The sequence below is a fragment of the Heterodontus francisci genome, chromosome 9, assembly GCF_036365525.1.
Source record: "Heterodontus francisci isolate sHetFra1 chromosome 9, sHetFra1.hap1, whole genome shotgun sequence".
NCBI classification, from domain to species: Eukaryota; Metazoa; Chordata; class Chondrichthyes; order Heterodontiformes; family Heterodontidae; genus Heterodontus; species Heterodontus francisci.
In genome coordinates this window covers 18,085,901-18,108,953 of record NC_090379.1, presented here as the reverse complement: position 1 = coordinate 18,108,953, position 23,053 = coordinate 18,085,901, and the positions used below count along the sequence as shown (strand labels likewise).

The 23,053-nt window shown below is 45.0% G+C and overlaps 1 protein-coding gene across 5 annotated transcripts in view; it reads left to right on the top strand.

Annotated features, from left to right (window-relative positions):
• The window catches only part of adck1 (aarF domain containing kinase 1), a 586,674-nt gene that overhangs the window by 4,925 nt on the left and 558,696 nt on the right, over positions 1–23,053 (top strand). The window contains exon 1 of one of the 5 annotated variants that reach the window (XM_068038602.1): positions 22,396–22,415. The exons of the other annotated variants lie outside the window; for them this stretch is intronic. The gene's annotated coding sequence lies outside the window, so the exon portion shown is untranslated. Of the gene's footprint in view, positions 1–22,395; positions 22,416–23,053 lie in introns of those variants that run through there. 5 annotated transcript variants of the gene reach the window in all.

Sequence of the window (23,053 nt, the reverse complement as noted above, 5' to 3'; positions counted from 1 at the left end):
GAAAACATACTTGACCTCGTCCTCCCCAGTCTGCCTGCCGCAGATGAATCTGTCCATGGCCGTATTGATAGGAGTGACCACCGCACAATCCTTGTGGAGACGAAGTCCTGCCTTCACATTGAGGATACCGTCCATCGTGTTGTGTGACACTACCACCGTGCTAAATGGGATAGATTTTGAATAGATCTAGCAATGCAAAACTGGGAATCCATGAGGCGCTGTGGGCCATCAGCAGCAGCAGAATTGTACTCAACCACAATCTGTAACCTCATGGCCTGGCATATTCCCCACTCTACCATTACCATCAAGCCAGGAGACTAACCCTGGTTCAATGAAGAGTGCAGGAGAGCATGCCAGGAGCAGCACCAGGCATACCTCAAAATGGGGTGTCAACCTGGTGAAGCTACAACCCAGGACTATCTGCGTGCCAAACTGCGTAAGCAGCATGCGATAGACAGAGCGAAGCAATCCCATAACCAACGGATCAGATCGAAGCTCTGCAGTCCTGCCAGATCCAGTCATAAATGGTGGTGGACAATTAAACAACCAGCTGGAGGAGGTGGCTCCACAAATATCCCTATGCTCAATGATGGGGGAGCCCAGCACATCAGTGCAAAAGATAAGGCTGAAGCATTTGCGACAATCTTCAACCAGAAGTGCCGAGTTGATGATCCATCTCGGACTCCTTCTGAAGTCCCCAGCATCACAGATGCCAGACTTTAGCCATTTCTATTCACTCCGCGTGATATCAAGAAACGATTGAAGGCACTGGATACTGCAAAAGCTATGGGCCCTGACAATATTCCGGCAATAGTACTGAAGACCTGTGCTCCAGAACTTGCCGCGCCCCTAGCCAAGCTGTTCCAGTACAGCTACAACACTGGCATCTACCCTGCAATGTGGAAAATTGCCCAGGTATATCCTGTACACAAAAAGCAGGACAAGTCCAACCCGGCCAATTACCGCCCCATCAGCCTACTCACAATCATCAGTAAAGTGATGGAAGGTGTCATCAACAGTGCCACCAAGCGGCACTTGCTTAGCAATAACCTGCTCAGTGATGCTCAGTTTGGGTTCCGCCAGAGCCGCTCAGCTCCTGACATCATTACAGCTTTGGTTCAAACATGGACAAAAGAGCTGAACTCAAGAGGTGAGGTGAGAGTGACTGCTCTTGACATCAAGGCAGCGTTTGACCGAGTATGGCAAGGAGCCCTAGCAAAACTCAGGTTATTGGGAATCGGGGGGAAAACCCTTTGCTGGCTGGAGTCATACCGAGCGCAAAGGAAGATGGTTGTGGTTGTTGGAGGTCAATCATCTGAGCTCCAGGACATGACTGCAGGAGTTCCTCAGGGTAGTGTCCTCGGCCCAACCATCTTCAGCTTCTTCATCAATGACCTTCCTTCAGTCATAAGGTCAGAAGTGGGGATGTTCACTCATGATTGCACAATGTTCAGCGCCATTCGTGACTCCTCAGATACTGAAGCAGTCCGTGTAGAAATGCAGCAAGACCTGGACAATATCCAGGCTTGGGCTGATAAGTGGCAAGTAACATTCGCGCCACACAAGTGCCAAGCAATGACCGTCTCCAACAAGAGAGAATCTAACCATCTCCCCTTGACAGTCAATGGCATTATCATTGCTTAATCCCCCACTATCAACATCCTAGGGGCTACCATTGACCAGAAACTGAACTGGAGTTGCTATATAAATACCGTGGCTACAAGAGCAGGTCAGAGGCTAGGAATCCTGCGGCGAGTAACTCACCTCCTGACTCCCCAAAGCCTGTCCACCATCTACAAGGCACAAGTCAGAAGTGTGATGGAATACTCTCCACTTGCCTGGGATGGGTGCAGCTCCTACAACACTCAAGGAACTCGACACCATCCAGGACAAAGCAGCCCGCTTGATTGGCACCCCATCTACAAACATTCACTCCCTCCACCACCGACGCACAGTGGCAGCAGTGTGTACCATCTACAAGATGCATTGCAGAAATGCACCAAGGCTCATTAGACAGCATCTTCCAAACCCGCGACCTCTACCAACTAGAAGGACAAGGGCAGCAAATGCATGGGAACACCATCACCTGCAAGTTCTCGTCCAAGTCACACATCATCCTGACTTGGAACTATATTGCCATTCCTTCACTGTCGCTGGGTCAAAATCCTGGAACTCCCTTCCTAACAGCACTGTGGGTGTACCTACCCCACATGGACTGCAGCGGTTCAAGAAGGCAGCCCACCAGCACCTTCTCGAGGGCAATTAGGGATGGGGAATAAATGCTGGCCTGGCCAGCGACGCCCACATCCCATGAATGAATAAAAAAAAATATTGTGAACAGCTGGGGCCCAAGCATTGTTCCCTCGTCACAGCCTGCCAACGTGAGAATGACCCGTTTATTCCTCCTGTTTGCTTTCTGCCTGTTTACCAATCCTTAATCCATGCCAGTATATTACCTCCTATCCCATGTGCTTTCATTTTGCTAACCAACCTCTTTAGGGGGACTTTATCAAAAGCCTTCTGAAAATCCAAGTATACCACGTCCACTGACCCCCCTTTTTCAATTCTGTTTGTAATATCCTCAAAAAACTCCACAGGTTCGTTAAACATGATTTCCCATTCATAAATCCATGTTGACTAGGCCCAATCAGATCATTATTATCCAAGTGTCCATTTATCACATCCTTTAGAATAGATGATCGCATTTTCCCAATGACTGATGTAATTCCCCGTTTTCTCTCTCCCACCCTTCTTAAATAGTGGGGTTACATTTGCTATCTTCCAATCTGCAGGAACCGTTCCAAAATCTGTAGAACTTTGGAAGATGATCACCAATGCATCCATTATCTCCATAGTTACTTCTTTCAACACTGGGATGTAGCATATCAGGTCCTGGGGACTTATCAATCTTCAGCCCCATTAATTTCTCCAATACAATCTTCTTACTAATACCAATTTCTTTCAATTCCTCATTCTCCCTAATCCCTTGGATCTCTAATTCTGGGACATTTCTTGTATCTTCTTCAGTGAAGACAGACACAAAGTAATCATTTGCCTTCTCTGCCATTTCTCTATTCCCCATTATAAATTCTCCTGACTGCCTGTAATGGACCCACATTTGTCTTCGCCAAATATTTCCTTTTTACATACCTATAGAAGCTTTTACAGTCCATTTTTCTGTTTTTTGCTAGCTTACATTCATATTCTATTCTCCCTTTCTTTATCAGTTTCTTCATCCTCCTTTACTGTATTCTAAAATCCTCCCAATCCTCAGGTTTACTAATATTTCTGGCAACTTTATAGGCCTTTTGTTTTAACCTTTTACAATTCTTAACTTCCTTTGTTATCCATGGTTGATTGCCTTTACTTTTGGGGTTTTTGTGCCTTGAAGGAATGTATAGTTGCTGTTAACTATGTAATATTTCTTTAAAGACTATCCATTGCCTATGTACTGTCATACCTTTTAATGTATTTTCCCAATCCACCTCAGCCAATTTGCCCCTCATACCTTCATAATTTCCTTTGTTTAAATTTAACAACCTGGCTTCAGATTGAACTCCTTCACTTTCAAACATAATGTAAAATTCTATCATATTATGGTCACTCATCCCTAAAGGTTCTTTTACAACAAGGTTATTAATTAGCCTTTTCTCATTATGTAACATTAGATCTAAAATAGCCTGTTCTCTAGTCGGTTCCTCAACATGCTGCTCTAGAAAACCATCCCTAACACACTCCAGAAACTCGTCCTCCACAGCATTAGTGTTCATTAGGTTTACCCAGTTATGTGCAGATTGAAGTCACACTGAAGAGCTCCTGCCATCACCAGATGAGAGGGTGCTGTTCAAATTAGTTCTTCTGAGAGTGCTTTCATTACTTGACTGATATTTGGAAGATGTCAAGTACTTCGCTCACCTTCAGCTGTACTTTCCTGCTACCAGCCTTCAGCATGGTCTGGGAGCTGCTTATACTTCCACACTATCTCCAGCAGCAGGAGGAGTTGCCACCTCTTCAGCTGGATGCCCCTCCATAGGGCAGTGAGGATGGACCACAATCCAGCTGGAAGGAGGGAAGATGTCCAACAGAAGGGTCTACAGGCAGACGATCAGCTCTCTTGACATGTCTGAGCACCAGTGGCTCAGGATGTTCATACCTTCGCGACAGGTCGCTGCTGACATCTGCCTGGAATAAGACCTCTTTCCCAGTGGAGCAGGTGGGCATGCATTGCCAATGGCTGACAAGGTGCGTGTTAATGGAAGGCCTCCATCTCCTGGGTTTGTGCCTCTCTTCAAGTTGTGTGCTCTCTTCTACAAGGAGAGAAAGCAGAAAAGTGTGATTGTTCATAATAGCTTGAGTGGAGAGTAGGGAAGGACACCATTTGAGGAGGGTGACTGTGAGACATGGGTGTGAGAGGCTAGTAGGGCTAAGGGCAAGTGTGACCGTTGCTTGTTCAGATGGGGTTGGGAAGTGTCTGCAGAGAGGGGAATGAGTGGAGCTGCAAGGCGTGTTGACCTGAGGAGAGCTGTCCAGGAGAATGCAGGGCAAGCCAGAGTGTGGGGCTTGGCAGTTGTAAATGAGAGGCCACTCACCTGTCATGCCTTCCTGAATCTTCATGGTGCACTGTCTGTAACTTGGATATAGCAAATTTCTGCTGACTTCCTCCGCCACTTCCATCTACATTTGCTTGCTTGGAGAGGTTGTCCTCTTCCTCCCATCCTCAGGAAAACGCACCTTACTGCAGCCCCTCCGATCCCACAGAAGGACATCCAGGTGAGAGAGGGATGCTGGTGTTCAGCCTTCCCAGGTCTCCTCTCCATTCCTGTGGTTGCTGCAGCCTCAAACATTCAAGTGCTGGTGAGCCTTTGTAACCCATGCTGTGCTCCCTTTAATTAGAAATATTCCCTTTGTCAGAATGGCCACTTCATCCTGCCTGCCCTGACTGTACTTCTCTTTCACTCCCCCCACCAACTGTCCAGGCAATCCCCATTCTCCCATCCCCCATTATCCTGGCTCCCGATTGTCCAGTGGATGTTGTGTGAGGACAGGATTAAGCTTGGCTGTGATGTCCTCCAGTACTGACTAGTTTTTAGTTTAGTTTAGAGATACAGCACTGAAACAGGCCCTTCAGCCCACCGAGTCTGTGCCGACCATCAACCACCCATTTATACTAATCCGGCACTAATTCCATATTCCTACCACATCCCCACCTTCTCTATATTTCCCTACCACCTACCTATACTAGGGGCAATTTATAATGGCCAATTAACCTATCAACCAGCAAGTCTTTGGCATGTGGGAGGAAACCGGAGCACCTGGAGGAAACCCACGCAGACACAGGGAGAACTTGCAAACTCCACACAGGCAGTACCCAGAATTGAACCCGGGTCGCTGGAGCTGTGAGGCTGCGGTGCTAACCACTGCGCCACTGTGTTTGGCTGCGCACACGCTCTAGGCTCTCTTGTGTAGAGTGTTCATTTTGACACAGCACTAGAGGGCTACTGGCCTCTTTGCACAAACTGGATTGCACCTTCATGTACAAAATATCACTTCAAGAGAATTAAGTGTCTATGAAGCACTTCTGGAGAACATGAGAGGCTCTGAGTAAGCTCCATGTCAACATACTCCAGTGCAGAGTCCAAGCTTTCAGGAGAAGGAGTGGGGGAAAATTGGCAAGAAACAACCACTGATTCAATTCTTCAACAGGTGGTTTTACTGATATTTATACGTCCCCCAAAGCTGTCTTTTATCTACCAAGGAAAACCAGGTTTCAAATTGAAAGCTACTTTTGTGTCCGCTTGGCACAATCATGCTTTTGCCTCTGGCTGTTGGTTCCACTCCCACATCAGTCTGAGCACATGCTGTGTTCTAGCACTCCAGTGCAGTACAGAGGGAGTGTTGCATTGCTGGGTGTGCCAGCTTTCAGATAAGGTATTTAAACTGAGGCCCTCGCTCCACCATTCTTCACCCACCATTGCCCGCCCCAATCTCTGTATGGTCAGTAGTTCAGGCAGATGTAAAGATCCCTTGTGTAATTGAAAGAAGAGCAGGGGTTCTCCTGTCACCCTGGCCAATAACGCTCTCTCTGGCGACCTCGATTTGCTACTCATCTCATTGCTGTTTGTCGGATCTTGCTGTGAAGAATGGCTGACATAACAGTTACCACTCTTCAAAGCACTTCATTTTCTGTGAAGTGCTTTTTGGTGTTTGAGAGTCTCGATAAGGTGCTAGCTGAATGCAAGTTTTTGTTTTCAAGAGAAGCTGCTTGTCAGCAGATAATGTCATCACACTGCTTACTAAAATAGACGGGGAAACTAAAAATAGCAAGGAGAGGGAAACTTTTTTCATTTTCTTCCAAATATTGAGTTTTCAAATACACAAGGTTTTGCTTCTGACACCTGAAGTTTAATGCCGGTGGCCAATCTGTTTGGATGCAATAGGACTCCTCAATTCTCCAGTCAGAGGACTTGGCGCATGATAGGTGATGAGCTGATGCTTACAGAGGCTGGTGAACGGGAAAACAGCCAGGAGAGCTTTGGAATAGTCAAGTCTTTAGGTGACAAGGGCATGGATGAGAGGACAGATAATTTAGAGGTGGAAGTAGGCCATATTGTGATGGATAGTGTGAGTGATTGAATACTTAGCTTGGGGTTGAATCGAATATTAAGATTCAAACAATCTGGTTCAGCCTAAGACCTTAGATGTGGATGGGGTTGTGGTATGGTTTTCCCCAGTGCTTAATTGGAAGAAATCGTGGCTCATCCAAGACTTTATTACACAAGCAGTCTGGAGCAGAGAGATGGTGGAGGAGTCATGAAAGATGGTGGACAGGTACCAGTTGTGTGGCTTTGGTGGGCACGTGAAAGCTGACCCCATGTATGTGGCTGATATGGCCAAGTGGTAACCTGAGGAAGGGGCCAAGGACAAATCTGTTTGGGACTCCAGAGGTAACGGTGGAGGAGTAGGAAGAGAAGCTATTGCTCGAGTTGCTTTGGCTACAATTTGATAGGTAAGAGATGGAAGGGGAGGCGGTTGCATACTGGTATTGTCACTGGACTAGTAACCCAGAGACCCAGGTATTGCTCTGGGGACATGGGTTCGAATCCCACCACAGCAGAAGGTGGAATTTGAATTCAATTAATAAATCTGGAATTAAAAAGCTAGTCTAATGATGGCCATGAAACCATTGTCGATTGTTGTAAAAACCCATCTGGTTCACTAATGTCCTTTAGGGAAGGAAATCTGCTGTTCTTACCTGGTCTGGCCTACATGTGACTCCAAATCCACAGCAATGTGGTTGACTCTTACGTGCTCTCGAAATGGCCTAGCAAGCCACTCAGTTCAAGGGCAATTAGGGATGGGCTATAAATGCTGGCCTGGCCTGCGATGCCCACATCCCATGAATGAATTTTTTAAAAAAAAAGTGCAATCCCACCTGAGTTGGACAATATGTTTGACCTTGTCAAAAGTTGTAGTTGTCAGAGGTCGACGAGGATGAAAGAGATAATACATCACAGTCACTGAGGATGTAGTTTGTGATTTTGATTAGAACCCTTTCAGTGCTTCTGAAATGTGATTGGAGAGAATCAAACATGGAGTTACATGGAGTCAAAAGATCAGCACAGATCTGGGAGATGGCAAACCTTTTGAGAATTTTGGAGAGGAACTGGAGGTTGGAGTTGGGGAAGTCATTTGCAGGGTTTTAAAAGTGAGTGGGACAGTATGAGAGGAAAGGGAACCATTTCCAATGTCAGCTAGCATGGAACCAGGAAGGCAGATTGGGCAGTCAGCAGTTTAGGGAGAATGGGGTCAAGGCAGCAATAGATGGGCTTCCAGGACAAATGGCTGGGGCAGGGGTAGAGTCTGGGGAAGGTTTGGCAGGGTAGGGAAGAGGAAAGCAGTAAAGGCAGCTGAACTGATGGTCTCAATCTCTGAGCACACCACAACCTCTTTACACTTGTTATTGGAGGAGCAGGGGAGAGGGGTTTAAGTAGATGGTAGTGGAGAAAATAAACTGGGGGTTATCTTTGGTCTCCTGGTTGATCCTGCGGGTGTGGTTTTGGCAGAGGAGAATGAGGCTTGACTGTACTTGAGTTTGTATTCTTCCTATTCTAAAATAAAGAACCTCACACTTGATGTAAAACTGTGTCTGCCATCATTTTGCCCATCTGCTTAATCTATCTGTTCTCTTACAATTCAGGATAACTCCTAGATCAGTTTAATTGGCTAACTCGGACATACTCTTCACTATTGCCAAATCCGAGTTATTGGATAAGCTGAGGCCAAGAATTAATCCTGCCCTTAATCCAAGAATGTCTTTTATGCCTTCCAGCCAGATGGGCACCAGTCCATCTCCAATTCAATGTATCTTGCCATGTTTTGGATTTTTTTATTTAGATCTTTTTTCCATAGAAAGAATTTGGAAAAAGAGTTACTTTTAATTTTGGGGGTTCAAAGCAAAATCTATTCACGCCAGTATAGAAAAAGCAAAAGGTGGTTAATAGGAGTTTTTTCTCCCTATAGACTGTACACAAGCAATTCATTAGCTTGTCTTAGTATTTGATAAAACAGCTCACACCCGTTCTGTAGGTTAGTCTCTGGTCCTGGATGCTCAGAGGGGCATGCCTGGCAGGCTTTTCTTTTTGATTGCAGACAGGGAGAGATGAGACAGAATGGCAGTCTACTTTAACAAAGGGTGGGAGAAGCCAGGTTTGAGCCTGAGTTGTGAATTAAAATATGGCAGGTCAGTTTTCCCAGCTAGAAGCAGACCTGAAAGGAACTAAGACCAGGAGTGAATATTCCATCTTCTCTTTGGGCTGGTATTTTGTGTTGATGAAGGGGATGTTGAAGGGTCTGGAATTGCTGCTTCAGTTCAGTCACACATGTTCTGAAAAATAAACCAGCTTCTTTATTTGTCATTGACCTCACCTTGCCAGATTGTTCATCAGTTCCACCTAGCGAAAGATTGGAGAATTGCACATGAGGGCTCATGCCTAGAGACATGATATCCAGTTTATCTGTCATTGTTGCAGCCACCTGAGGTAACAATGCCGTACAAGTAGATTTTGGACAGTGTGAATCAATCCTGGCATGTAAAGGGCATGAGATCCATTTACAGTAGTGACTGTCGCTCCTGAACTTTCAGGCGCCTGTAACACCTACCAGTTGCAAACAGCAACCTGTTGTCTGGAATCTCATGCCTTCTGAAAAATCCATGTACACAACATCCGCTGATCCTCTCTCCACCACCTCAGTGACTGTCAGAGTCTGTTACCTCAGTGAGACATGATCTACCTTTCACTAAACAATGCTGACCCTCCCTAATCAGCTTATACATTTCTAAGTGCTCACCGACTCTGTGACCAGTGATAGATTATAGCAAATTTTCACGTGGATGGTTTTCCCAGATTGGCTTCTGGTTTCTTGGTTTGCCGCTTTCTTTCTTTTTGAATAAGATGTAATGTTTTCTACCAATTGGCACATTGAATGAGTTCTGACGGATTATCACTGAAGCATCCTCACTTGTTCCATATTTAATATCTTTGGATGGGAACTGGGTGTGGAGATTTTCCTGGCTTCAATCGCACTTTTATCCATTAGATTTTTCTGTTTATATTAATCCCTTTAAATCTTTCCCCTTTGTAATCTATATTCCCTTCACCAAACTGCAGTCTTCTGTGTATCTCTGGTATTGCATCTTCCTCCATTGTGGTGAACAAAAACAAAGCATTAATTTAAAATTCAGTCATGTCCTTACCTTCTACTGTCCTCTCTGTCCCCTCTACAGCGTTCAGTATAGTTGACTATGCCATCCTCTTCCAACACCCCTATTATCCAGCTGTGTGGGGCCTACACAGACGCGATCCACAACTACCGACCCCATCATAGTCAGTGCATCTCCAGCACTAGCTTTTCTTCCTCCCTCACATGGCACTTCCAGAGTCCCCAAGATCTATCCATGCTAGGAGCAGGAGTAGGCCATTTACTCCTTCAAGCCTGTTCCACCATTCAATTAGATCGTGACAGATCTGTTTCTTAAATCTATTTGTCTCATAACCTTTATTACCCTTGCCTGACATAAATCTAACAATCTCAGTTTTGAAATTTTCAGTGGACCACCATGCCCCCAGTCACAACAGCTTTTTGAGGGAGCGAGTTCCAGATTTCCACGACCCTTTGTGTGAAACCCTGCTTAATGACATCACCGCCCCCCCCCACTCCCCACCCCCCCCCCCCCCCCATTGAACAGCAGAACTCTCATTTTAAGGTTATGCCCCCTTGTTCTGAGCATGATCTCATTTACAGGCTGTTTCACTGCAAAATCATCTGCAGACACAGTGGTCAACTTCCACACATGCCAGTGACAGCCAGCTGTGCCTTTCCACCACCCATTTGATCCATTGATTGTCTCCCTACTGGTGGACTCCCTTGGTTGACATCCAATCTTGGATGAAGTCTTAACTTCCTTCAGTTCAGTTTTGGGGAAATCAAAGATATCATCTTCAGCCTCTGCCACAAGTTCCGCTCCCTTGTCACAGATTTCATTTCCCTCTTCCCTGACCTCCCTGACAGGCTGAATTAGATTGCAATTGGGCGTCCTGTTCAGGCAGGAGCAACAACAGGTCACTCAGGGCTTTTGAGCATGTTCTGAAGTGGAGGCTCTCTTTGCGATGTTCTTCCACTTTCTGTTGTGGAGGGCTCAACCTATGAGTCATGGAGTTATACAGGAGTTATACAGAAACAGGCCCTTCGGCCCATCGTGTCCATGCCAGCCATCAAGCACCTAACTATTCTAATCCCATTTTCCAGCAGTTGGCCTGTAGCCTTGTATACTATGGCTTTTCAAGTGCTCATCTAAATACTTCTTAAATGTTGAGGGTTCCTGCCTCTACCACCTCTTCAGGCAGTGCGTTCCAGATTCCAACCACCCTCTGGGTGAAAAATTCTTTCCTCAAATTCCCTCTAAACCTCTTGCCCCTTACCTTAAATCTATGCCCTCTGGTTATTGACCCCTCTGCTAAGGGAAAAAGCTTCTTCCTATCTAACCTATCAATGCCCCTCATAATTTTGTATACCTCAATCAGGTTCCCCCTCAGCCTTCTCTGCTCTAAGGAAAACAACCCTAGCCTTTTCAGTCTCTCTTCATAGCTGAAATGCTCCAGCCTAGGCAACATCCTGGTGAATCTCCTCTGCACCCTGTCCAGTGCAATCACATGCTTCCTATAGCATGGTGCCAAGAACTGTACACAGTACTCCAGCTCCATCATAACCTCCCTGCTCTTATATTCTATACCTTGGCTGATAAAGGCAAGTATCCCATATGCCTTCCAAACCACCTTATCTACCTGTGTTGCTGCCTTCAGTGATCTATGGACAAGTACACCAAGGTCCCTCTGTACCTTCTAGGGTCCTACCATCCATTGTATATTCCTTTGCCTTGTTAGTCCTCCCAAAATGCATTACCTCACACTTCTCAGGATTACATTCCATTTGCCACTGCTCTGCCCATCTTACCAGCCCATCTGTATCATCCTGTAATCTAAGTCTTTCCTCCCCAATATTTACGACACTACCAATTTTCGTGTCATCTGCGAACTTACTTATTATACCTCCTATGCTGGTTCTTTTCTCCCCAACTGATGTGGCTTTGATTAAGAACTTGCTATGTCAGGAACTGCAGGCAAGAAACACCATACCTTTCCAGTCTGACCTCTTCACCTGTGCACTGATCTCACTCAGCCATGGTGGCAGATTCCTTTTTTGGCAGATTGGAAAAAATAAAGTCCCTCACGTATAAATAGCATACAAGGCTACAGGCCAAATGCTGGAAAATGGGATTAGAATAGATAGGTGCTTGATGGCCAACACGGACACGATGGGCTGAAGGGCCTGTTTCTGTGTGTATAACTCTGTGACTCTAAAGTAATGGATGAGTGAGGGGATGAATAAGGGAGAGGCATGGTTTAATTTTTTGCGATCAGTTTGCAGGTGTGGCTTTGTGGCATGTTGTGTGTGTGCCTCAGAAAGATAAGTATAATGAAGGAGATCAGCAAAATCCGATCTTAATACCTCTGCAGACTGTAAAAGGGTGCAGGGAGTGATTGCTCAACTATAATCTAATCAAGAGGGTGATTCAGACAGTGTCAGCAAGAGCAAGATTAGATTCCAGCCTGAGAATCATGCACTCCTGTATGTTAAATCAGATGTATCTAGTGGTTATGTGGTCATTTCTTCCTACTATCTGACTAGTAGCCAACGACAGTTTTATGTATGTGAAAACAAATGTAAAATCAAGGCTCGTTGTAGTAGTACTCACTGATCTATACTGGCTCCCAATTTAGCAGCACCTCAAATTTAAAATTCTCATCCTTGGAGGAATGTATAGGTGGTCTGATTAGCAAGTTTGCAGACGACACTAAGATTGGTGGAGTAGCAGATACTGAAGGGGACTGTCAGAGAATACAGCAGAATATAGATAGACTGGAGAGTTGGGCAGAGAAATGGCAGATGGAGTTCAATCAGGGCAAATGCGAGGTGATGCATTTTGGAAGATCCAATTCAAGAGTGAACTATACAGTAAATGGAAAAGTCCTGGGGAAAATTGATGTACAGAGAGATTTGGGTGTTCAGGTCCATTGTTCCCTGAAGGAGGCAACGCAGGTCAATAGAGTGGTCAAGAAGGCATACGGCATGCTTTCCTTCATCGGATGGGGTATTGAGTACAAGAGTTGGCAGGTCATGTTACAGTTGTATAAGACTTTGGTTCGGCCACATTTGGAATACTGCATGCAGTTCTGGTCGCCACATTACCAAAAGGATGTGGATGCTTTGGAGAGGGTGCAGAGGAGGTTCACCAGGATGTTGCCTGGTATGGAGGGCGCTAGCTATGAAGAGAGGTTGAGTAGATTAGGATTATTTTCATTAGAAAGACGGAGGTTGAGGGGGGAACCTGATTGAGGTGTACAAAATCATGAGAGGTATAGACAGGGTGGATAGCAAGAAGCTTTTTCCCAGAGTGGGGGATTCAATTACTAGGGGACACGAGTTCAAAGTGAGAGGGGAAAAGTTTAGGGGGGATATGCGTGGAAAGTTCTTTACGCAGAGGGTGGTGGGTGCCTGGAACGCATTGCCAGCGGAGGTGGTAGACGCGGGCACGATAGCGTCTTTTAAGATGTATCTAGACAGATACATGAATGGGCAGGAAGCAAAGAGATACAGACCCTTAGAAAATAGGTGACATGTTTAGATAATCTGGATCGGCGCAGGCTTGGAGGGCCGAAGGGCCTGTTCCTGTGCTGTAATTTTCTTTGTTCTTTGTTCTCTTTGGGTTCAAATCCCTCCATGGTCTCACTCCTCCTTATCTCTGTAATCTCCTCCAGCCTACAACCCTCCGAGAACTCTGCGCTCCTCCAATTCTGGCCTCTTGCACATCCCTGATTTTCATCGTCCCATTGTTGGCAGCTATATCGTTAGCTGCCCAAGCCCCAAATCTCTGGAATTCCCTCCCCAAACCTCTCCAGCTCTTTATCTCTCTGTCCTCCTTTACATTATTCTGTAAAACCTACTTCCTAACGTTTTCTGTGGTTCGGTGTCAAATTTGTTTGATAATGCTCCTGTGAAGCACCTTGGGATGTCTTTGCTACGTTGCTATATTAATACAAGTTATTGTTGTTGCCATCGTCCCTTAACTAAAGTTCTTTTTGTTTGATTAGCTGGGTGTTTGACACATACAGGGACCTATCACCAGACATCAGAATCTCTGAACCAACCTACTGAGAAATCTTACCCCCTTAAAAAGTTTGTGTTGGTATTTGGCAGGGTGCACGCTTTGCTTTTGGAGACATCTTCCATTAGCCTGAGTGTAGAGTCTGGTTCATTAGAGCCAAGCTTTAGAGTTTTCTGAGTAAGGGCAGGGGAACTGCTAGAGTTTAACCAGATCGAACCATGCAACTTACCCATAGATTGCTGCTACACTACCCACTCCTTGTCCAGGTTTAGAAATCAACCTTTATCCTTCTCAGCTATGTTGGAAGCTGAGGTTTTTATTTTGAACTTGCTAGGATTTTGTGCTTCATCTCCAGTGGACAGCTGGCAGTTCCACGGTGATCGGTATTAAAGGGATCTTCACCATTTACACTCTGATTAAGCAGATCTGAGGCTGGGAATTCTGTGGTGAATAACTCACACCTGACTCCCCAAAGCCTGTCCACCATCTACAAGGCACAAGTCAGGAGTGTGATGGAATACTTTCCACTTGCCTGGATGGGTGCAACTCCAACAACACTCAAGAAGCTCGACACCATCCAGGACAAAGCAGCCTGCTTGATTGACACACCATCCACCACCTGAAACATTCACTCCTTCCACACTGCTGCACAGTGTCTGCAGAGTGCACCATCTACAAGATCTGACACAGATTGGGTGACTGCTTTGCAGAACACCTCCATTCAGTCCACAAGTTTGGCCCCAAGCTTCCAGTCGCCTGTCATTTTTAATGACAGCCCACTCCCACTCTGGCCTCTTTGTCCTCGGCTTCCTACACTGTTCCAATAAAGCTCAACATCAGCTCAAGAAACAGCAACTCATCTTGCGATTAGACACTTTACGGCCTCTGGGCTCAACCCTGAGTTCAACAATTGCACATCATAACTTCTGCCTCCAATTTTTTTTCTGGATGGCAACTGTTGGTAATGATTCTGGTTTTCTCATTTGCATCTCTCCTAGACCCATCTTTTGTGTCTTTACTTGTCCCATTACCATCTCCCTTTGCCTCGCACCGTCATCTCTTTTTTTATCATTTAATCTCTCCTGCCTTCTACCCTATCACAAACCTTCTCTTTTGTTCTTCCCCACATCTCCCCACTTTCCCTGCCTCTGTACTTGCTTAAAAACCTGTTACATCTCTAACTTTTTCCAGTTCTGATAAAAGGTCATTGACCGGAAATGTTATCTCTGTTTCTTCTCTCCACAGATGCAGCTTTACTTGCTGAGTATTTCCAGCATTTTCTGTTTTTATTTTTGTTTTTAATGAGTCCGTGCCAACAGTCTTTGATTAACTGTTGCATTTCTAAATGCTGACTGACTTTATCTTGAATAGTGGATTCTAAGAATTTGTCTTCAACTGGTGTTCGACTAACTGGGTCTACTGTGGGGCGATGGGGAGGGGCGCAGTGTCACTGAGTAACACTTGAGAGTGGGAAACCTGCCTGACTTTCCTGCAAGGTGCCGAGGTCAACCAAAGCATTTGCACTGTAGACCCAGAAAGGAACAGTGCAAATAAGGAAAAGATCTGAATACAGATGCTCCTTTGGTGTTAACCATGGCTTAGCAGGTAGCATTCTTGCCCAAGTCGGAAGATTGTAGTTAAAAATCTAGGCCGACCCTCACTACAGTTCGGAGGGACTGCTGCACTTTCCGAGGTGTCGTCTTGCGAATGAGACGTTAAAACCAAAGCCCCCCTTGTGTGGAGGTAAAAGACCTCTCGACACTATACCAAGAGGAACAGGGGAGTTCTCTCCTGGTGTCCTGGCTAATATTTATCCTTCAACCAACCTCGCTTAAAAACAGATTAACATTTTTATTTCATTTGTGGGAGCTTGCTGTGCACACATTGGCTGCTATGTTTCCAACGTTGCAACACATCAAATGCATTTCATCATCTGTAAAGTGCTTTGACATGTTCTGAGGTTGTGAAAGGGGCTATATAAATGCAAGTCTTTTTTATATTGGATGCTAAAACAATTAATGGGAGAAATTCACTTGTTGGCTGCGGTTATGAGGTATTGGGGGATCCAAAACTAATGGTTTTCAAGAATGAGAGATGGTCTTATTGAAACTTACAAAATTCTTACGTCGTGACAGGGTAGATATGGATAGGATGTTTCCTCTGGCTGGTGAGTCTAGAGCAAGGGGACACTGTCTCAGAATAAGAGGTAGGCCATTTAAGACTGAGATGAGGAGGAATTTACTCAAAGGGTGGTTAATCTGTGGCATTTTCTACCCCAGAGGGCTGTGGAAGCTCAATAGTTGAGCATGTTCAAGACAGAAATCGATAGATTTCTGGGTGCTAATGACATCAAGGGATGTGGGGATAGTGGGGAAATATGGCGTTGAGGTAGATGATCAGCCATGATCTGTTTTAATGGTGGAGCAGGCTAGATGGGCCAAATGGCTTACTCCTGCTCCTATTTCCTATGAATATCAGATAGTTGCTAATAAATCCAAAATGGAATTCAGGCTACCCATCTTTACCTAGAGAGTGTTGAGAATGTGGAACTTGCTACTACAAGTAGTTGTTAAGGTCCACAGGGAGTGGTTGAGGGGAATAGCATAGATACATTTAAAGAGAAGCTAGCTCAACACATGGGAGAAAGGACTTGAAAGATATACTGATAGGGTTTGGAACATAGGAGCAGGAGTAGACTATTCAGCACATCGAGCCTGCTCCGCCATTCAATACGATCATGGCTGATCATCCACTTCAATGCCTTTTTCCCACACTATCCCCATATCCCTTTATGTCATTGGTATTTAGAAATCTGTCAATCTCTGCTTTAAACATACTCAATGACTGAGCTTCCACAGCCCTCTGGGGTAGAGAATTACAAAGATTAGATGATGAGGGATGGGAGGAGGCACCAGCATAAACCAGTCCGGCTGAATGATCTGTTTCTGTGCTGTAAATTCGCACAGTATACATGATGAAGTTGGATATCTGGACATCACCAGAATTCAATAGTAATATTAAAAAGAGAATTGGATAAATAGTTGAAGAAGGGGAACTTTTTTTTTGCAGGGCTATGTGGAATGAGCTGGAGACTGGGATCAGTTGGATAGTCTTACCAAAGAGCTGGCACAGGCACAATGGGCTGAATGGCCTCCTTCTGTGCTGTATGATTCTATGACTTGATGATTGTCAGTCTTACTATAAAATCAGTGCACCCCATCGAAGGTCTTGTTGGCCAGTCACTGTATTCCCAACTGCAGAGGGCACCAATTGAAATCAGGATTGTGTGACCTGTACTCGATTCTGGATGCTGCTTCGGATCCCTTGACGGGCAGTACAGGGATGTAATGATTGAGAGGGGTGAGATGTGAGCAGCACACTGAGAACCAATGCCTTTATATTGCAGCAGGAAACCTCCCTATCTAACACTTCACCAACAAAAAAATAAATATGCTTTGTCTCAAATTGAAGTGCTGATCCTCGCTAACACCAGACTAAACCATTTGCCTTCTGATGAGATTGTCTGTGCACTGCTGTCCTTGAGGACTGATGATGCAGTCAGGACGTGAGCGGGCTGGCAGTGAGTGACACTCTCAGCTTCTGAAATATGGCAATCGTGCAGTCGTCTTGGGGTTAGCGAAGGGATAGATTTGACGGTAAAGTCCCTTGATTGAGCTGGGACAAGACAGAGGAGTTTTAACTTGTACGAGCAGCACTGACACGAGACATAAAAAGCAGCAGAGCATTCAGTCCTACAGCCTCTGTTGAGCATAATCTACATGAAAATCATTCAATACATGTCAAAACTATATCTGGGAGCAGAAACGCACATTGTTCAAATGAACCTTGTCTGTCCACATACACGCAGTCCTCAAAGGGGTTAATTTAATGGTAATGTGGCATTGGAGCAGAGTCCCCATGGCCAGAAGCTGTTGAGGGTAATTGCAATGCTAAAGGCCTTTTTTTGCATTGGTGTTTTGCTGTTCAGATTTTGGATATTTCGCACTTGCTATAAGCTCAGCTCAATTTGATACTTAATATAACAGGAGGCCCTTCACTGATTGTTTTTAATATTTAGCTCTCCTGTACTGTGCGCTTGCCCTCTCTCTGCTCGTCAAATTACATTTTGTCACCCTCCTCATTTGCAAAAAAATGAATCTTGCAGCTTTGCCCTCTCACTGGAGAATTGGAGCTGTCACTTTTCTTCAGGCACTGGCTGCTTACCTCTGTCATTCAGAACCAACTTTGTCAGGATTCTTTTTTGATTTGCTGCGACATCCTCTGAACAGTGTGGGAATAAAAAAAAGATAGGAAATGCTGGAAATACTCAGCAGATTTTGCAGCGTTTGTGGAGAGAGAAACATTTCAGGTGGATGATCCTTCAGAACAGTTTCCTTATCATGTCTGATTGTTAGAGAAACTTTCAAGCCTGTTTGTGAAGAAGACACTGAGACTAGGATGCTTTGGTGGAGATTGTTTATTGCTTGCCACAGAGCTTACTTCTACACTCCTAACCACACCCAGCCAGTGCTGGCTGGCTGGCTCTTTAGTTAATTGTACTCCGATGTATATATAATCAATACCCAACACCTGTTCACCGTTTAACCATTAACTACTAGGTATTTAACATCTAACAACAGAACTTATTAGACACTAACACTGAGGAAAGGTCATTGACTTCAAAGGCTAACTCTGTTTTTCTCGCTCGCTCTCTCTCTCTCTCTCTCTCCACAGATGCTGCCTGACTTGCTGTGTGTATCCAGCATTTTCTCTTTTTAATTTCACATTTCCGTCATCCACAGTATTTTGCTATGAAATAATATTTGTTAAGGTGCTTATCCTTGTGTTCAAATCCCTCCATGGCCTTGCCACTTCCCATCTCTGATCTCCTCCAGTCCAACAACCCTGCCACCCTGAGATCTCTGTGTTCCACCATTGGTGACCGTGTCTTCAGCTGCCTGGGCCCTAAGCTCTAGAATGATCTCCCTAGACATCTCCACTTCTGTACCTCGCTCTCCTCCTTTTAAGTCATTCCTTAAAATCTACCTCTTTGACTGAGCTTTTGGTCACCCGTCCTAATATCTCTGTACGTGGCTTGGTATCAACTTTTGTTTGATAAAGCTCCAGTGAAGCACTTTGGGGCATTTTTAATTACTTTAAAGGCACTAAATAAATAAACTAGTTTTAGTTTTAAGTTCTTTTGGGAATTGTGTGAGTGTGTAGATGAAAAGCTTTTGCACTGATTCATGCAACTTATCCAGTGACCCCCTTGTACCCTAAGACAGCACAAGATGAGAAAAGACTGCTTGTCCTACCAAGCTGATCCATTCACAGATAGGGCGGAGCATGGTTTCTATCCCCCTTATTATATTGACATTGGGAACATTTCATCCGAGCTCCCAAAGATTCTTGAACAAATCTCCACAATATTCATATCCCGATGCCAGCCTTTGCTCAGTGGATAGCACTCTCGCCTCTGAATCAGCAGATTATGGGTTCGAGTTCCACTCCAGAGACATGAGTGCAAAAATCTAGGCTGACACTTCCAGAGCAGTCCTGAGGGAGTGCTACACTGTCGGAGGTGCCGTCTTTTGGATGAGATGTTAAACAGAGGCTCCATCTGCCTTCTCAGGTGGAAGTAAAAGATCCCCTGGCACGTTTTGGAAGAAGAGCAGGGGAGTTCTCCCTGCTGTCCTGGGCAATATTTATCCCTCCAGCAACATCACAAAAATGGATTATATGCTCGTTATTCTTGTGTGCAAGTTGGGTGCTGTGTTCCGTCCCTTGCTAAAGTAAATCTTTGGCTGTAAGGTATTTTGTGATGTCCTGTGCTTGTGAAAAGGGGCTATAGGAATACGAGTTCATGCTTAATTTCTTCTGAAACTTTGGCACCACCGTTGACCCACTCTGACCAGTAACTTTCCATTGCTGGCACATCCATGGTCCTGCAGCGCAGGAACTGCCCTGTTCCACAGAGGTTTAAAAATAAAATTATTCTCCAGGATGTCAGGTGTTGCTCCTGCAATTCCAGCCTCGTGTGCACCCCCAATTTTTGTTGATATTTGCATTTATTGCCCATCCCTAGTTGCCCCTTGAGAAGGTGGTGGTGAGCCGCCTTCTGGAACTGCTGCGGTCTATGTGGTGTAGGTACGCATACAGTGCTGTTAGGGAGGGAGCTTCAGGTGATATATTTCCAAGTCAGGATGGTGTGAGACTTGAAGGGGAACTTGAAGATGGTGGCTGTGGGAATGAGAGTTCATATTACCCTAGTAGCTTGATATCCTGGGCTGTCTCTGGGACCAGCATGCGATGGATGAAAACAGCTTTCTGCTGCTGAGTGTAGGATACATTGTGTAAAGCAAGGATATCAACTCAAGATAGGGAGGGTAATGGAGTGTGTGAATTTTATTCAGCCATGTTTATAATGGTTGGAATATATTAGCTAGAATATGTTGGGCCACTTTTGCTTATGGGGAATGGGAAGAGTTTGTGAGGGCATTATAACCATGCTAACAGGGTGAGTAGAAGGGATTGAGAAGGGTTAAATGCATTTTGCTGGCTCCATGTTATGCTGCTGTTAATTGTATGCATCTTTGTTTCATCCATGATTTAATGGTGGTATGAATGGAATGTGGAGATCAAAGGTAGAATTAGTATAAGAAGTGTGAATGCCACTCTGTATCATGCACTCATACTGGAATCGTGAAGTATAACATACCTGTGTACTCATACTGGATTGTGAAGTATGGTGGCTAAATAAATAGATTAGATTAGATTAGATTAGAGATACAGCACTGAAACAGGCCCTTCGGCCCACCGAGTCAGTGCCGACCATCAACCACCCATTTATACTAATCCTGCACTAATCCCATATTCCTACCAAACATCCCCACCTGTCCCTCTATTTCCCCACCACCTACCTATACTAGTGACAATTTATAATGGCCAATTTACCTACCAACCTGCAAGTCTTTGGCGTGTGGGAGGAAACCGGAGCACCCGGAGAAAACCCACGCAGACACAGGGAGAACTTGCAAACTCCACACAGGCAGTACCCAGAATCGAACCCGGGTCCCTGCAGCTGTGAGGCTGCAGTGCTAACCACTGCGCCACTGTGCTGCCCCAAATACCTGATCCTGCATTGTTAGAACTACATGTGTGTGTGTTAGTACTCTGACTTTTAAAGTAATGGAATGAATTAGAACAAGAAAGCTGTCCAACGGTGGTGTTAAGATGCAGCTGCTTCCCTTGTCCTTCTGGGTGGAGTTTGATTGCCTCTGCCTGAATTCCTATAACCTTAAATGCCATTTCTCAATCGAGCAAATCTTCACTATTGCCTCACCAGACTTCTCTCCCTCTCATTTGAGTGGTGCTTGGTGTGATGTTGAGACATAGAGATTAGTAAGGTCTTTGGATTTCATCCTAATCTGTACTAACAGGGTAATGTCGAGCTGGGGTCGCAGTAAGAAGTAGTACTTCAGTGGGGTTCTGCATCTTGGGCTACAAATCAAGGTTCCAATTCCTGATCGATACTCGGCGGACAGCCCCTCTCCCCATACTTGCTGGACCATGTGTATATGAATGTCAGATGAATGGAGGATTTGTTTTTAGGCTGTGATACCCACCGCTATTTAATAGCCTGCTGACTACCTAGGCTGAAGTGTGAGGAACACTTCTTTGAATGAGGATGCCGAAAGTGCTCAGTGTCAGTTTGGGGTCTGTAGGCAGAGCTATAACTTTAGCCACTGGTGCATGAGCCAGACTGAAAGAAAGAACTTGCATTTCTCTAGTGCCGTTCATGACCTCCAGACACCCCAAAGCACTTTACAGCAATAAAATACTTTTGAAGTACTGTTTTAATGTAGGAAACGCAACTGTTAATTTGTGCACCGCAAGCTCTCGCAAACAGCAATGGAATAAATAGCCAAACAATCTGTTATTGGATGTTTTGGTTGAGAGGTCTGTTGACCAGGGGTGTGCACTCATTGCAGTGTCTTTCAAGACCTCAGTTTGTCCTGAAATGCTTCAGTCACTTACTGTTGTGATGTAGGAAACGCGGCAGCCACCATATCCTCTAATTTGTTTTTGTATTGCGCAGCCGATTTTGTTTAAGAGCATGGAGCCTTTAAATACTTTGGCGCAGCCACGCACACGCGTTAACTTAAAGGGACCAACTTTTGTGTGGCCCGTATAGGAACTTTCAATTGGCTGCCCAGATTAGAGGTAACATTGGTGGCAGCCAATTTGCATGCAGCAAACTCCCACAAACAGCAATGAAATGAATGCGCAGCCAATCTGTTTTCAGTGGTGTTGGTTGAGGGATAATATTGACCAGGACATCAAGAGAACTCCTCTGCTCTTCTTCAAAAAGTGCCTTGGGATCTTTTACATCCACCTGAGAGGGCAGACAGGGCCTCGGTTTAACAACTCATCTGAAAGACTGCAATTGGTTTGAGACCAGGCAGGCGTTGTATTTGATCATGGTTTTGTGTCCATCGCCTTCACAGTTCCTGTAAAGTTTCTAAAAATAATATATTGCGATCTGAATCTCTAGCAGAGAGTTCCTTGTTCCCTTCTGGAATTTTTCTTTGTTTATGAAAATATGAAAATGCTGCACACAAAAAGTCCATCAAAGCTGCCTGACGTGGTCGTGAGGCATGAAGCCTCGTAATTAGACATCCTCTACCCCTCGGTAAGCATGTAATCTCCTGGACCGAAAAACCCAAGGTCAATTTGGGAAAAAAATTCCCCTCTGACTGCTGAGGTGATCAGAGACTGGCGTTGTGTGAGTGTTCCCTTTTGTCTAGTAACTAAGGAAGACTTTTTAAAATTTGTTTGTGGTATGTGGACGTTGCTGACTCAACCAGCATTTATTGCCCATCACTAATTACCCGTGAACTAAGCTGCTTGCTAGGCCATTTTAGAGGACTTTTTTAAGAGTCAGCCACATTGCTGTGGGTCTGCAGTCGCAAGTAGGCTAGACCAGGTAAGGATGACATTAGCTAACCTGATGGGTTTTTATAACAATTGACAATGGTTTCATGGTCATCATTAGACTAGCTTTTAATTCCAGATTTATTAATTAAATTCAAATTTCACCATCTGCTATGGTTTGAACACATGTCCCCAGAGCATTAACCTGGGCTGTGGATTACTAGTCCAGTGACATTACCACTATGCCCCCTAATTCCAATTTCTTAGGTAACTTAGGGTGGCACAGTGGCGCAGTGGTTAGCACCGCAGCCTCACAGCTCCAGCGACCCGGGTTCAATTCTGGGTACTGCCTGTGCGGAGTTTGCAAGTTCTCCCTGTGTCTGCGTGGGTTTCCTC